The following is a 14,479-nucleotide window of genomic DNA, read 5'->3' as shown; positions in this document are numbered from 1 at the left end:
CTTGAGTGTGTTTTATTCACTCTTTGCATTACTTGTAAGGTTAAGGCCTCTAAGAGGTTATTCAGCCCTTCTGAGCTGAAGAAGGGCTACTTATTTTATACCAAGATCAACTTATTACACTGTGTTAATATATGTGTGGGAGTGTGTTTGTACAGCAAATAAACCAGCTTCATTCAGTATTGTTTTCCTTTTCTCTTCTTGTTGATCTGAAGCTTTGCAATCCTTGCTGTTTCAAAAGCAGAGAGCAACTAGATGAATCTCACATTCTTTGAAATTTTTTTTAAAAAGAAGAAGAAAGAGGAGCTTGTAAACTTGTCTGCTTGCAAAGAGTTCAGGCTATGTACTTTGCAAAAAATCTATTCCTTGTTTGAAAGCTGAGTTTTCCTAAAGGCCTGAGAGCTGTTATTCTCATTTCCCTCAACCAGGACCAGATTTAAAATCCCAAAAAGATGTCATGAAAGAATTCTGATTTTTGTTTTTTTTCAGGGGGGAGAAGGCTCCAGCTCCTTTGGAGGTGCTGGAGTCCCAGCTCTCCTGCAGAAGGTAAAAGCTGCTGGAGGCAGACCAGCTGCCAGCCTCCTGGAAGGGTTGGTTCCAGCTGTGATGCTGACCCCCTGTTACCCTTTGGTTGCCTTTGTCAAGCTATGCAATATTTTAAGATGACTGTTAAAATTAAGGCTACTATTATTATTATTATTTTCTAACTGAAATTTTTGCATTTGGGGAAGAACCCAACTCCAATCATCATACGATCTCATTTGCCTTGCTTACTACATGTGCTCTTGCACTGGATATTCCAGAAAATGCATCTGTCTTGCATCTTGTTAACATCACTAGGTATGAAAACACAGGTCAGGTGTCAGAAATGGAGTGAAGGTCCCCTTTCTGCTCTTCATCCAGAGATGAAAATCCCTCTAGCGCCATGTGCTGGGGTGCATTCACAAATTCCTTCTGCACCGCGCAGGTGCACAGGAGATGCTCTGCACCAGCATCTTCTACAACAGCTTCTACTGTTGATTTCAAACTTTCCAAAAAGTAACTTAAAAAAAAAAATCAGTTTCAAGTCTTGATGGTTTGAAAGAAAATGTAGGTTTCTGAGTGTTTTTGTCTTTCCATCTAGACTTTGCAGACTTGCAGTGTAGTAAATCAAACTTTTGTTTGTATTTAAGATTCCTTCATTTTCCTGCCACCTCATAAAGCTAAATACAAGAACAGTTTTAATAAGTAGAATACATTACTGGTACATTAGGAGTGCTTGTGCAGGTGTTTTCCAGGTAGGTGTGAAAACAATATTCTGGGCTTGGGGTTTTCAGGGTGAAGGACCCTGGAGGGACCAGACGTCGGAGCCTTTCTTCCATCAGGTGGCACAGTATTATTTTATCCTTCCTGCTTTTTGTTGCTGATACCTATTGGCTGTTCTGAACAGTTCCCAGAGCTGCCTGGTACAGCATGTAACAAAAGCATCTCTTCATTAGCCCTCGATTTTAAGTCTTGCCCCCTTGGTATATTAAAATGATCATACTTGCACCAGGACATCAAGTTTGCACAGCGTGTGGGTGTCAAGTATCTGTCGGGTGAGAAGCCAAAAAGCAGTTCGCTTGCAATGAAATGTTTTGGTATTGAACTCTGTCTTCTCACCGCTGGAAAAATCTCTCTCTGGTTGGTCACTCGTTTTTTTTAATGGTACAAAAGGCCACACTCAGACAGCACTTCTGCTTTGGACATAGAAGAGGAGCTCTTGGCTATCTGCTCTTGCTGAAGCCATGCTCCGATCCTGCCGAGGAGATGCGGGTGAAGCAGCCCATGTGGCCAGCTTGGGCACTGGTAAGCTGGAAGCTAGCTTTGGTGTGTGTATATTTCTATAGGTTGTTCTTCTGGGCTGGTGGCATCGCCTTTCAGTATGAAATAAAGCCGTGGCAGCCTAGTGTTAAGCACGATTCACAAGAGTTTGGGTACATGGCTTGCTCTGCGGGCTGGAGGAGCAGGTGTTTTTCCATGGGAATGGAGCTCTCTGTCTCTACAGGAACTATCTTTGCTTGTACATCTCCTATAAATATCTTCTGAAGAGACAGTTTAATGACCCGAACGTGCATCTCATATCCTACCTAGCCTAAATGAGATCTGAAGATTGAAAATCCTGTATTTTTGATGTTTCGCTCTTGAATAGCATTTCGGTCTTCAAAATAACGCTGAGACTTTGTAGAGGTGGTGCTCTCAATATCTGGGATGCAGCTGCTCCATAGAGGACTGCTGGGAAAACAGGCACATTAGCCCCAAACTGAAAAATATAGAGAGCTGGCACCAACTTCAGGATTCGAGAATTGCCCCTTTCTTCCTCTGTTCTCCATAAGGCGGAGAGGGAGAAAAACATTTGCTTTTGTGTGATAGGCTGGATATTTTTGGGCTATGTGAAATGTGGTTCCTTCCAGAGCTGTGTGATTACCAGAACGATAATGAAAGATGGAAGTTTTGTTTAACTCTCAGCAGGTGGATGTTGAGTGCCCCAAAAAAGTAAATCACCTTGAAATCACAGAGTTAGGCAAGCACAGTCAGCACACTGCTGTCACGGACTGTACTCTCAGAAATGGGAAACAAAATGATAACTCTCCTTGGTTCAAAGCTGAGGCTCAAACTCTGAATGTTTCAAGGACTTCGTATGAATTTGCAAATCTTTTATGTGCAAGGTAGTTAGGGATGCTTGACACTTCATAAAGGCACACTGCAATGCCTGAAATATTCAGCCCCTAAGCTAGAAGGAAGTTATAATAGAAATGCCACAAAACTCAGGTTCTTGTCCAAAAAATTAAAGTGGACAACATGAGGAAAGGAGGTGGAACAGGCTGAATTAATAATGTGGATTGCTAATGTTAGCTTGTTCCTCATGCAGGCTGCCACTTTGAATATCAGGGACTCACTACAACATTGTAGAGGATGCTTTCCTCCTGCCTAGAGGTACAGGAACTGCCATCGAGCCTGGTCTGGGCAGGACTTTAGCGATAAGGATCCTTCAGATTCTGGAATCACATAGGAATTCCCCATAGTTCACTGTCTGACCTTGCACAACAATGAAAGACCAAGTAAGACTCTGTTGAAGAGGCCAGCAAGTTTTCTCTTCATCTACTCCTCTGAAAACAGTGAACTCTTTTAATGGTAGCATTTTTCAGAACCTGAAGAAGGTTTTTTTTTGTTGTTCTTTCCATGTGTGTGGAGTGTGTTTTAAGGGTTCTCCTTGTAGAGTTGCAGGGTGTACCTACATCAGCTGCAGCGAAGAGAAGGATGGTGTTGGTGCTGTGCTTGCTGGTGGTGGCAACGATGGCTGTTCTAAGCCATATGAGCTTTGCTATCTCTGCTCTGTATTAAATAGTGAACTTATTAGGTAGGTCTGAGAGTATTCAATTTCATTATAAACTCTATTTCTAACTGGTTGCATCCATTTATAGCAAACCATGTTATATATCAAACCATGTTTATACCAAACCACTGTTACAGTGGGATGGAGTGGCCCCAATCATTGTTCTTTTGATGGAGACAGCATGAGTGCTTCTCCATGGGCACAGAGCTCCCTGCCATTTATGCATATAAAAAATATCCATGCTGATTTTGGCCCCTGTGATAGCAGGGAGTTAGTTCTGTGCCTTACTTAAAACTAATAACCTAAATCACTATTTCTTGTTTTCTTGCTTTAACTCTGCCTCTTTGCTCTTCTTCATCCACTCTCAGGAAGATCCGTGGGTCCTCCCAGTGGAAGTGATGCAAGAAAAATTCCTCCTGCTGATGTTTCAGGGTGGTGCCTGCAAGTCACACTCTGGAGATCCTGATCCCCTCTACCGTGATATAGAGGGACACTGGCATAGCTCCTCGGCTGCATCATCCTTCACATATAATGTTTTTACTTGCTGGTGCATTTTATCTAATGATCTTGAGCTGAAATAGATTTTATTTAGTCTTTAAAACCTAAAAGAGCAAAAAAGTCTCAAAGCCAAGCAGCCAGCCAGTGGAAATGTTAACTATGCTTGTCTTACAGAAAGAAGCAGGTTCCTGAGGGTTGATAGTTCCTTGCTTATGGTCAAAGTGAATCGACAACAGATCCCAAACCAGGCCCCAGAAACATGGTTTCAAGGCTGGAAAGGGAATAGTTGTCTTAAGCTATTCTATTGCCTTGCATCTTTGACCTGAAACGAGTCAAGAAAAATCAATATTTTCCATAGACTTCTGGAGATGGCTTTGTGGGTGGATGAGGATAGTCTGCTTTATTTAATGAAGCTGGTGGCAGGAAGTAAATACTGTCACCGAGTTTGTCGCCACACATTGGAGGGAGAGCAATGATTTCTAAAGAGGCTGCTATTTGCACATTCATTGATCTTTTGGTGCAGCTGTAGTTACCAATACTTCTGTGATGCCAGGTTATTTTATCAGTGATACATCATGTGTTTCCTCCTTAATTCATTTATATTCCCTTCAGCCGCTGGCACGGCGTGGCAAAGCAGTCTCAGTTTTCTGGCAGAAAGTGGCCTTTTCCTTCCATGTTGGAGCAGTCCCCCTCTATCATTACTGCGCTAAAAATGTCTAATAATTAAGAACTAATGCCATTTTGGTTATAAAGAGCCAATGTGCTCTGACTGCAGCCTTTCAGGTTGTTGCTTTATGTGCTGTGTGTCTACCAGAAAAAAGAGAGAGTCCGATGAAGCAAACGCTTCCCCATTGTACACTTGGGGGAACCCAGTAAGTCCCGAAAGGCTGAAGAAGAGAATCTGAATCGCTGGTCTTGACAGCAATAAAAGAGAACTTATGATGTGTTTTGGCTCATGAATTTAAACACCAGTGAAATTATGAAAGCCTCGTAGAGTGTTACCAGAACGATGATTGCCAGTTGCAAATTACAGGGCTTTTTAGATCTGCTTACTGTGCGCTTCGAAGTCTCCTACAGAAAGCTTGGCTTCGTGGTGTATTCTAATACTGTTAAAGTGCTGCATGCACCATGTAATGAGTCCCTAACCTTGTTTGATAGAAGGGAATCAAGCAAATTTGTTAAAAGTCCTTAAAGTCTCATATGTTTAAAAATGATTTTAAAAATAGAGTCTAATTGAGGTATGTATTGCCATTCCTATTGCTTCATGCTCCACAAAGCCAATTAATTCCCTCAGCAAACCAGAATGTGTGACAAGGAGGAGCTGAGAACAGCCCAAGGGTACACGTATCTTTGAAGGTTTATTTCTGCCTGGGATGCAGATAAGAAACTTTTGAGCCCGTGAAATGGCGGAAGTGTCTACGTAGTCGTGAAGGCGCCGAATGCCACCAATGGCTGAAATGGGGACGGTGCCCAGAAGGGGAATCTGAGAGGCTGGGTTGGCATCACACCTGGTGCTGGTGGGTGTTGTAGGGTGTTGGAAGGTGGCCACCACTGCAGATGTTGTTGTTTATAAGGTCATATATTCTTGCAAAATCAGCTTTTTATCTTAAGCAAGCAAATGCGGGGGTTTTATGTGCCACACTTCTTTTAAGGGGGCTTGGAGAGACACAACCCAGATTTTTGTTTTCTTTGAGAGTTTCTCAGAGGGTTGTCAAATCAGCAAGAACTTGCTTCCTTTGGAGACAAATTCTTTAGTTTATTTTTAATATTTTAATACTCATAACTTCCAGATAGCTTAGGTCAGTGCTCCTAACTCAGAGCAGAGACAAATAAAATCTCCGCAGTGGCGCATTAATGGCTTGTGGCTTCTAGTTAAGCCTTTTCCTCTTCTGCAGTTTCAGTTTTTAAATACCCAAGTCCCATAAAACATTCGGCTTGTGCTCGGTTAATTAGCTGACTTCAACAATGGTTTGCTAATAAATATTTGCTTTCAGTTCCTCTGTGTCTGTTACTTGTGGATATTTGCATCTAAAACGGGAAACTGGGCTTCTTACAGCTCGCAGGATAATTTGTTTCCTACCTTGCAAAAAAATATGAATCTTTTAAAGTAGAATAAAAGAACCAGTTGCTTCTCTCCCCTCTGGTGCCCTTTAATCAGTTTACCGTCCTGTTTTCTACCCACGATTTTCTTAGTACTACCAGTCTGATACTCTGAAGATGGATTTTTTTATTTTTTTTTTGCTAGCGTGTCTGTAAAGAGCCTTGAGCACAAAGTCATTATCCGAGAGCTACAAACTAGAATTGATCTGTTTCAGGCTTAGCATAATTTCCATGTCTGGGCTGACCCGAGTGTTATTGTCCAACAGGTTTCTGAAAATGTCAAGAGCCAGAGGGGAGGTCCTGATGAAATTGAAGTTCTTCCTTCTCTCAGAGTAACTGAATTGTAAAGTCCCCAAGCCCTGTAAATAAAAGGGAAAAATTGGTAATGAGAAGAGGAATTAATAGGATAGTCTCTCACATGATTTATATAGCTTTCAAAAACTGTTGCATTATTGTGTTTAAAAGTGCTGGTCTACAGCACTTTCACACTAGGAAGATAAGATTAAAAACTGGAAGGGGCAGCTCTGGGAATTAGAAGCTAAAAGAGCTGATGGATTTGAAATGAAATAAAAGCTGCAATTGGGGAAAATTTATTTTGAGGCTAAAATAGTGTTGCTGCCAATAAGGTATTCAGAGGACTCACGTGTTTACCTTGATATAGATGTCACGTTTCAATTTACTAGCCAAGTACTTTTTTTTTTGCAGTTACTGTTGTCATTATGGAAATCGGCTGAGTGAATCCCTGCCATGTAATACATTATACACTAAATTGGAATCTGAGGCAAAATTACCGCTCTGCAGATGTGATGTCCCGTTCAGACGGGTGTGCAAAGTCATGTCATTGCAACCCCCCGGAATATACTGAACTTGGACAGGGAAATGGTCAGCCAGAAGTTTCAATGGTCTTTTAATTAGAAGGGAGAAAAATGAACAGGCACTGATGCGTCTGCAGAGCATCTGTCTTTATAAAATATTTCTTTTTTGGTGAAGCTATTTATTTTGAACTCTTAGTGTTGATAATGAAATACATCTTCGCAGCGAACCTTATTTTAGTGAGACAAGGACATAGGTTATAGTATCAGAAGGTGACATTCACTTCTAATGCATTAATTTATAATATATTTCTGTACATTTCTAAACTGTGCTCTTCTTCCTCAAATATGTATATGTTAACTTTATTCTTGCTGCAAAAATGTCTGAATTTGTAGGTATAAGCATAGAAGTGTTGTCTTACTCATAGTGGTACTGCGTAGTTAAAGCATTCAGGATGAGATTAAATTGATTGCTTCTGAAGTAAGATACCATTAGAGCCATCCAAGTTCCTACGGCTTTCCATTTCTTTACCAGAAAGTCTTCGCTTTAAACACAGTTCTTGCAAAACAAACAAAATCTTCAGTACTTTTGCAAATCAGTTGCATCTCTGTTCTAAGTCTTTGGCTGATAAGAAATGGTGTTTCTCTGTTGATCTGAAAAAAAAAGGTGGTACACCAAAACCTGGCTTCATGGAATATGATCATTTAGGTGCATATATATAGATACTCATTTAAATCATGTTTAAACGCTAGTGTTTGAATACTTTGATGATAATTTCCTTGATGAAAACTCATGCAAAAGTGGTCAGTGTTGCTGAAGTAACGATGGGGAAGCTAATTATTGTTTAATTACCATTTTTAATAGTTTTTTCCCCTGCAATTTGCTATAGAGAGATTTTGCTAAGAATTTCCGTCCCTTCATATTGTTGAGTTGTCTATCATACTTTTCTCTTCCCTTGAAAGTGCTTTAGAAGTTTCCTAGGCAAACAAATTGATTGTTACACTGCAGTGTAGGAGGATTTAGTGCTGCATTTGTTTGAAAATGTTATTGCTCCTGGAGCTTCGTTGTTAAACTGACAAACTTCTGTAGTCCCTGCTCTGTTTTCTGCTCCACTTGCACCTTTTTTTATTTTTATTTTTTTCAGACTGCATGGAAATAATCTACAGTAGTGTTAAAAGGAAGTTAATGAACATAAAATAAGAGTGCTGTAGGAATTAACGGAACTGAATAGGAAATGCATATTCTTAGAAGAATTTTTGTGTCAGCAGAAGCCAGGATCACAGGACGAATTATTTCTTTTCTTTTTTCTTTGTTCTCCGGCTATTTATCTACAGGATTTAGTACAAAAAGAAAGAGAATGAAGTTTCTACCAGTATTTCCAGGAAAAAAAAAGAGAAGTTTTATTTTTTTTTTGCCTATTTGGAAACAAACTGAAGCAAAGGCAGATCGTGACTAAATATTTTTAAAAGTTATCTTTTTCTAGTATATAATTGCTATGCTGTTTACTAGTAGTTAGCCTATTAAGATGATATAGCGTAATTACACGTTAGAAAGACATGTCTGTAGGTATGCCAGACAGCTAACAACTCTGTAGATGCTGTGGATGACATAAAATAAATGCTTTGCAAAACCCTGCATACCTGAACATGACTTCCATCTGCTAACAGTGGTCATCCAGAGACCTCAGCTGCATCCCTTGCTGTGGATTTCTTGCAGTGGACGAAATGTCTTGTGGAGGTTGGGGTTGGAGGGAAGATGAGGCTGGCACAGCAGGATGTGATCACAGACCATCGGCCAGGCCAGAGCCCTCTCGTTACCGGGAGAATAACTATAACACCAATGTTTCCTTACTCATGATTCCCAAGAGGGTTCCACAAAATACCTAAACCTGGGTGCTAAAATTCTTAAGAGCTGATGAAAGCAAAGGTTTCTCTGAGATACTGGTTTTAGGGCCCATTCCAGTCATGAGTAGAGGGTGCTTTTTGTTACAAAAGTAGCGACAAATCCTAAAATCATAGAATGGTTTGGTTTGGAAGGGACCTTAAAGACCACCTAACTTCAACCCCCTGCCATGGGCAGGGACACCTCCCACCAGCCCAGGTTGCCCAAAGCCCCATCCAGCCTGGCCTTGAGCACCTCCAGGGATGGGGCATCCACAGCTTCTCTGGGCAGCCTGTGCCAGGGCCTCACCACCCTCTGAGTGAAGAATTTCCTCCTAATGTCTAATCTAAATCTACCTTCTTTTAGTTTAAGACCATTCCCCCTTGCCCTATCATTATCTACCCGAGTAAAGAGTCCCACTCCATCATTTCTATAAGCCCCCTTTAAGTACTGGAAGGCCTCAGTGAGGTCTCCCCAGAGCCTTCTCTTCTTTAGGCTGTACATCCCCATCTCTCTCAGCCTTTCTCATAGGAGAGGAATGTAAGGAAATAATGGTCACTTCTTCAGGCGACCCTACATACAGCAATAGGTTGTTCTTTCTATTGAACTGATGCTGCCTCCTATGCATTTATAACACGCACAAGTTATTCGCTTAGCCAAGCAACTGATCCAGCTTAGGAAGGGATTTGACTAAACTAGCATGGACCATAGGCATATGAGCAGGTCACCCGTACTTCAAATGGCGTAAGAGTATTTAAGTAAATAAAGTTGTTGCATATTAGGGTTTCTGGTGGCATAGAGGTCTGATATCTTTCTCTGATTCACCTAATTATTCAAGTGGCACTTTTAACTTAACTCCAAAATATGACCATGATGCCGTAACTTGTTTTAGATGATTCATCTGCTCGGGGTAGTCAAATGGACAGAGATCTTTTGCTCTTTAAAATCCATGCTCTTTAAGGCTGTAGAAACCATAAACTAAAGGACCACTTTGTCCTTTTCAAGAACTTTTTGGCATTTTATTTGCTTGTTTTTATTTTAGCAAGGTAAGAGGGACCAGCCTAGTGACCCAGGGTGCCAAGTAAGAACCCAGAGAAGTTTGATATCCTTCCAGAACTTCCCATAAGGAACAGCTTTCTTCTTCTCTCTGTCTGGGTTTATTATCTTTGCTAATATGAAAATAACATAGACTTGGTGTAAGAGTTGTAGTTCTGTCATTCCAAGTTTGGGCATCATTCCCATAATCCGTGGTGCTGGAGGACTGTTCTGGGCTGGTGTCCTTGGCAGCTGAGGAGGAGCAGTGTAGTTGCACAGTGTTGCTCATGTATATATATCTCCATGAGCTGCTGTTTTTACAAAGGCAATGTTTGCTTGAATAGTTTCAAGCAAAATCCATTTAAGATATACTTTTAGGGGTCAAGTTTAGGATTGTTACTGCCTATCGCCTCGTCTTAAATAAAGAAATTTGCAGATGGCAATAACCCCTAGAACCTCCATTTGTACATGGACTGCATAATGTTTTTTGACAGTTGAGTACATTTTAGGTTGGATGAGGGGAAATGGTCTCAAGTTGCTCCAGGGGAAGTTCAGGTTAGATATGAGGAAAAATTTCTTTACTGAAGGAGTTGTGCGGCATTGGAATAGGCTGCCCAGGGAAGCGGTTGAGTCACTTTCCCTGGAGGTCTTCAAGAGATGTGGAGGTCTAAAGATTGGACCAGATGATTTTAGAGGTCTTTTCCAACCTGAATGATTCTATGATTTTATTGCTGAGATTTTTCCTTTTTCTTTTTTTTTTTTTTTTTTTAAGTTTAAATGTTGATCTTATTGTGTTGTTTTTTGTTCCCCCCCCCCCCCCCATCCCAATTTTCAAATTCGGAATGTGGCCCCAAACCAACTTTAAATTTCAGAAAGATAAAAAATAATGTGTTGATCACAAAGATTTCACTCATCACATTGTTTTCATTGTTTTTTTATTTTTAGATTTATTAATAAATTTATGTAAAAAATATTACCAATATGGCAGTGCTAAATGATCAGTAGTAAAAATTCTATGTATGATGAGTTGCCCAAGGATTTAAAAAATCAAAACAAAAACCCCAACCTCTTCTCCTGAATTCATATCGAAATGATGACTGTCACAGTGCCAAACAATGTTTTGTGACTTGCTGGATGCTCAGGTCTTCAGAATATCAGGCCATTTATCTGGATGCTTAACTATAACACCAAAGCCTTTTTTTTTTCCCTTTGAATTTTATTAGAAAAACTTGGAATTTGTCTGCACGGCAATCGAGAGTGAGACAGTTAAAAGCTGCTCAAATATCCAGAGGAGCGGGACATTCTCTTCTAAACCCACCTAGGAATTTCCTCCTCTCTTCCGCAACCACCATTTTATACCAGCGACTGAAGGAGGGAAGCAGGCTTTGCTTTAACTCCCTTGTGGACACAGGGAAGCTCCCAAGAGAATATGACCGTGTCTCTTCTTCACAGGCAGGTAGCTGTCATCTACATGCTGAATGCAAGTCTTCAAATTCGGTGCATCACCTCTTGATCGCATGGCTTATGCAACAGAATAGCCCTGGCTCTCCTTTTAAAGGTGGTGCTTTGCTAGTATGAAGGGAAGGCCAGAGTTTGCTTTATAGTTTGTGCAGTTTGCAGTGCTTAAAGAGCTTCAGAACCTGTTCCAGGAAAAGTCCCCATAAATTTTAAGAACGCTGTCATTAATTGCTTTGTCAATAGCCTGAGAAAATGGTAAAGAAGAGAAAGAGTACTTATCTGATGGCATTTACACCTGAAGAGGCAAGAGGCCAAACTGATTATTTTCTGTTTTCAAGACCTGAAGACCTGGAATTCAGCAAAACCCAATTTCAGAGAAAATTAGTAGCTGTACAAAGTCTGAAGAAGTAGGAGGAAGGCACGTGTAGACACAACATTATGTTCCTGCAAACCTGGCTGGGCATCTTTGTGAAGCTCATTTATTTGTACCACAGAGATGTTAACCCAGAAAATCTGCCTTTATGATAACTTCTAGAGAATCAGGGTGGTTGTGCGAGACAGGAAACGAAAAGCCAACATGGATTGTCATAGTTAGAAACAGGGATAAATGGTCTGGTACGTTTCATGCTACTGTGGCATGCATAACTCTGAATTACTGTGATGAGATAAGGAGGGTATTTATTGTCTAAGCACAGGTGAAGTGTTCATCTGAGCACATTACCCTCAAAGCATTGCTGTCATCTGACTGTCAAATGCTATGTGCATCCCGGCGTTTCTCCAAACAGTGAGTGCCTTACAAATGATATCATTAACGACATGGAGGCTTCCCTGGTGAAGGGATCACAAAAGAACTGATAAGAGGAGTTTCCCAGGAGAAAATTGGTTTCATGGAGAATCTCACTTTGCCAGAGCTGGGACAGAAGGGCCAATCATATCTTAAATTTACTACTTCCTTTACTGCTTTCTTTAATTTACTACTTCCCAGAATGAGGTGGAAAACTGTATGGCATCTTGATGATGTGACACTCATAGGTGATGCATGCATACAAGGTAAATGCTAAGTGCGGTACTTGCACTCGTATCTTGCAGAGTTGCTTTCTTACTATTCAGTTTTACAGCGGAACAGTAGAAAACATATTTAGATTCAGAATAAGTCAGAACACACTTTATAAAAAATGTTTTTCTGGGTAGCAAAAAAAATCTGGGTAGCAAATCTGGGTGTTCTGGGTAGCAAAAGTAAGCATTAGGGCTACAAAAAAAAAAAAGAAAAAAGTTACACCTAAGGCTGTCAAGCGAGCTGTGCTCTTCAACCCTTCCTGCCATGAACATACTCTGTATTTGAAGCCCCAGGCATCAATCTAATCCCCAGAAATTGTTCTCATGTCCTGAAATCTTGAGTCCTTGCTGCCCGGAGGAGCTGGCATTCAAGAGCGGAGGATGATTGCTGTGCCTAGATTGTTTAGTTTAGTTTTCAGTCTTACGTATTTTGTGCTGCGTGGCAGCAGAAATAATTAGTTGATAGCACAAATGCAGCTATCACTGCTTGTTTTTCCAGCAGTAAACCTGCAGCAGAGTATTTCCTCTCTCTAAACAGACTGTCCTCTGATTCCCACCTCCCTTCTTGTAGAGATGGGTAGGATCCTACCATGATGCCATCCCATTTTCCCTTCTCTTGGTCTTCTTCCAAATGAAGTTCAGATGTTTCACTCCTGAAATCTTCCCTCCTTCTTCCCTTGCTACTTTTTATGGGGATTGTGCCTAAAGTTGTTTTGGTAGTTTGGGTTTTCCTTCTCTCATTTAACGAGAAGAGCAGAGTTCAAAGTCCCCGTGGGTATATCTGCGGGGTTTCAGATCGGCAGAAAATAATCAGGTTTGTGAGCTCTGGGGACCGCAGTAGCACTGCTGCCCACCAGACACTGCAAAACAAGCATGGCTAAGAAGAACTTAAGTTTTTTTTTAAGCACAGCAGCAGGGAGCACAGCAGCACGCAAGTGGGCGACGTGGCCCTTAGCGATGATTTCCCAGGCATCTCAAAAGTTTCCCAATTACTGAACTTTGCAAACCTTGGGTCTCCATAAAAAGCAAATGCAGGTTTAGTGTTTGTCTCACAAACGCTGTCAGATTGGAAAGTCAATAGGGGGATAGTTCACTTCAGAGATGTTATTGTCCCAAAATATTAAAACTTGAAATTTCCAAGTTCCTTGCATTATTTGAAGCACCGTGATATGCTAAGGATGATAAAGGAAACCTGCTAACTAAAAACTGAGGTGATCTCCCAGGCTTTGCACAGTGTAGTCTGTATAGAGTAACTCTGCTACGTGGCCTAGTAATAATAGCAAAACGTAAGCACAGATTTTGGAAAGAAAAGGTCTTATTAGTGAACTCATCCTAGAGACACGGTGATGGACCTGCACCTTCTCCGACAGGAGAGCAGCTTGGCTGGTCCCTGGAAATGAGCCTGCACGCACGATGTGTCCCTGGCTGTGTTGGAAAAATGCTTGATCTGGATGTGGTGGGTTTTAAATAAGTGATTGTATGAAAATAGCTTTTTTTTTTTTTTTTTTATAAATGAAACTAAAGCTTTAATTAGCTTTAGCAGAAAACAAAGGCCCCAGCATATGTATTCTGAAAACGCACAAGGGAAATAAAATGCCTGTCATGGAAAGAAACAAGAGAATCATTTTCCTTTAGTTAATACAGTAAAAATTGAAAAAAACCTGTCTATGGATGATTTTTTTTTAATCTACCCTTGATAATTTCAGATTTGAACAGCTGGATGAACTGTGTATCAAGCTAACGGTAGTGTTAATCTGCCAAATCAATACAGAAAATGCTTTGCTTGGATAGCAGAAATGTCTCAGTTGTGACATTCGGGAAAGAAAATGAAATTAACCATTTCCTTTCCTAACATTTTGAAAGGAACATTTGTCTAAGATGATTTATGGGGGAAGGGGTTTCAGGTAGTGTCAAATCTTTAGGCAGTTATCTTGGCTGAGAGCAAAATCCAATTTTTGCAAGTCGGTACAATGAATTCGGATGCTATTCACTGCATTTATTTGTATTTTTAGGCTGGCTTCTGTGCTCGTGCTTATCTCTATCACCCCTACTAACTTTTTAACCTTTTGGACAACCTAAACCAAATTTAAAAGACTGGGAGGATGCTTAAATGTCATTTAAATTTCTACCAGTTCTACAAGAAGCAGGAGAGAGTGAGAGCCCAAAGGTTAGTGAGCTCAGGAAGAGGCCAGAGGATTTGGCTATTGTTGTGTTTGGCAGCAGCTAATTTAAAAGCCCAAATTAACCCCAGCACTTGCTCCTTTTGCTAGGTGGTGGTGACCTTGT

At 40.7% G+C, this 14,479-nt stretch overlaps 1 protein-coding gene across 5 annotated transcripts in view; it reads left to right on the top strand.

Moving 5' to 3' along the window:
• Nucleotides 1–14,479, top strand: part of TRAPPC9 (trafficking protein particle complex subunit 9) — a 465,357-nt gene that overhangs the window by 288,760 nt on the left and 162,118 nt on the right. The window lies entirely within an intron of this gene.

This window comes from Cygnus olor, chromosome 2 (assembly GCF_009769625.2).
Source record: "Cygnus olor isolate bCygOlo1 chromosome 2, bCygOlo1.pri.v2, whole genome shotgun sequence".
In the NCBI taxonomy this organism is placed as follows: domain Eukaryota; kingdom Metazoa; phylum Chordata; class Aves; order Anseriformes; family Anatidae; genus Cygnus; species Cygnus olor.
This window is presented reverse-complemented; position numbering and strand designations above follow the sequence as displayed.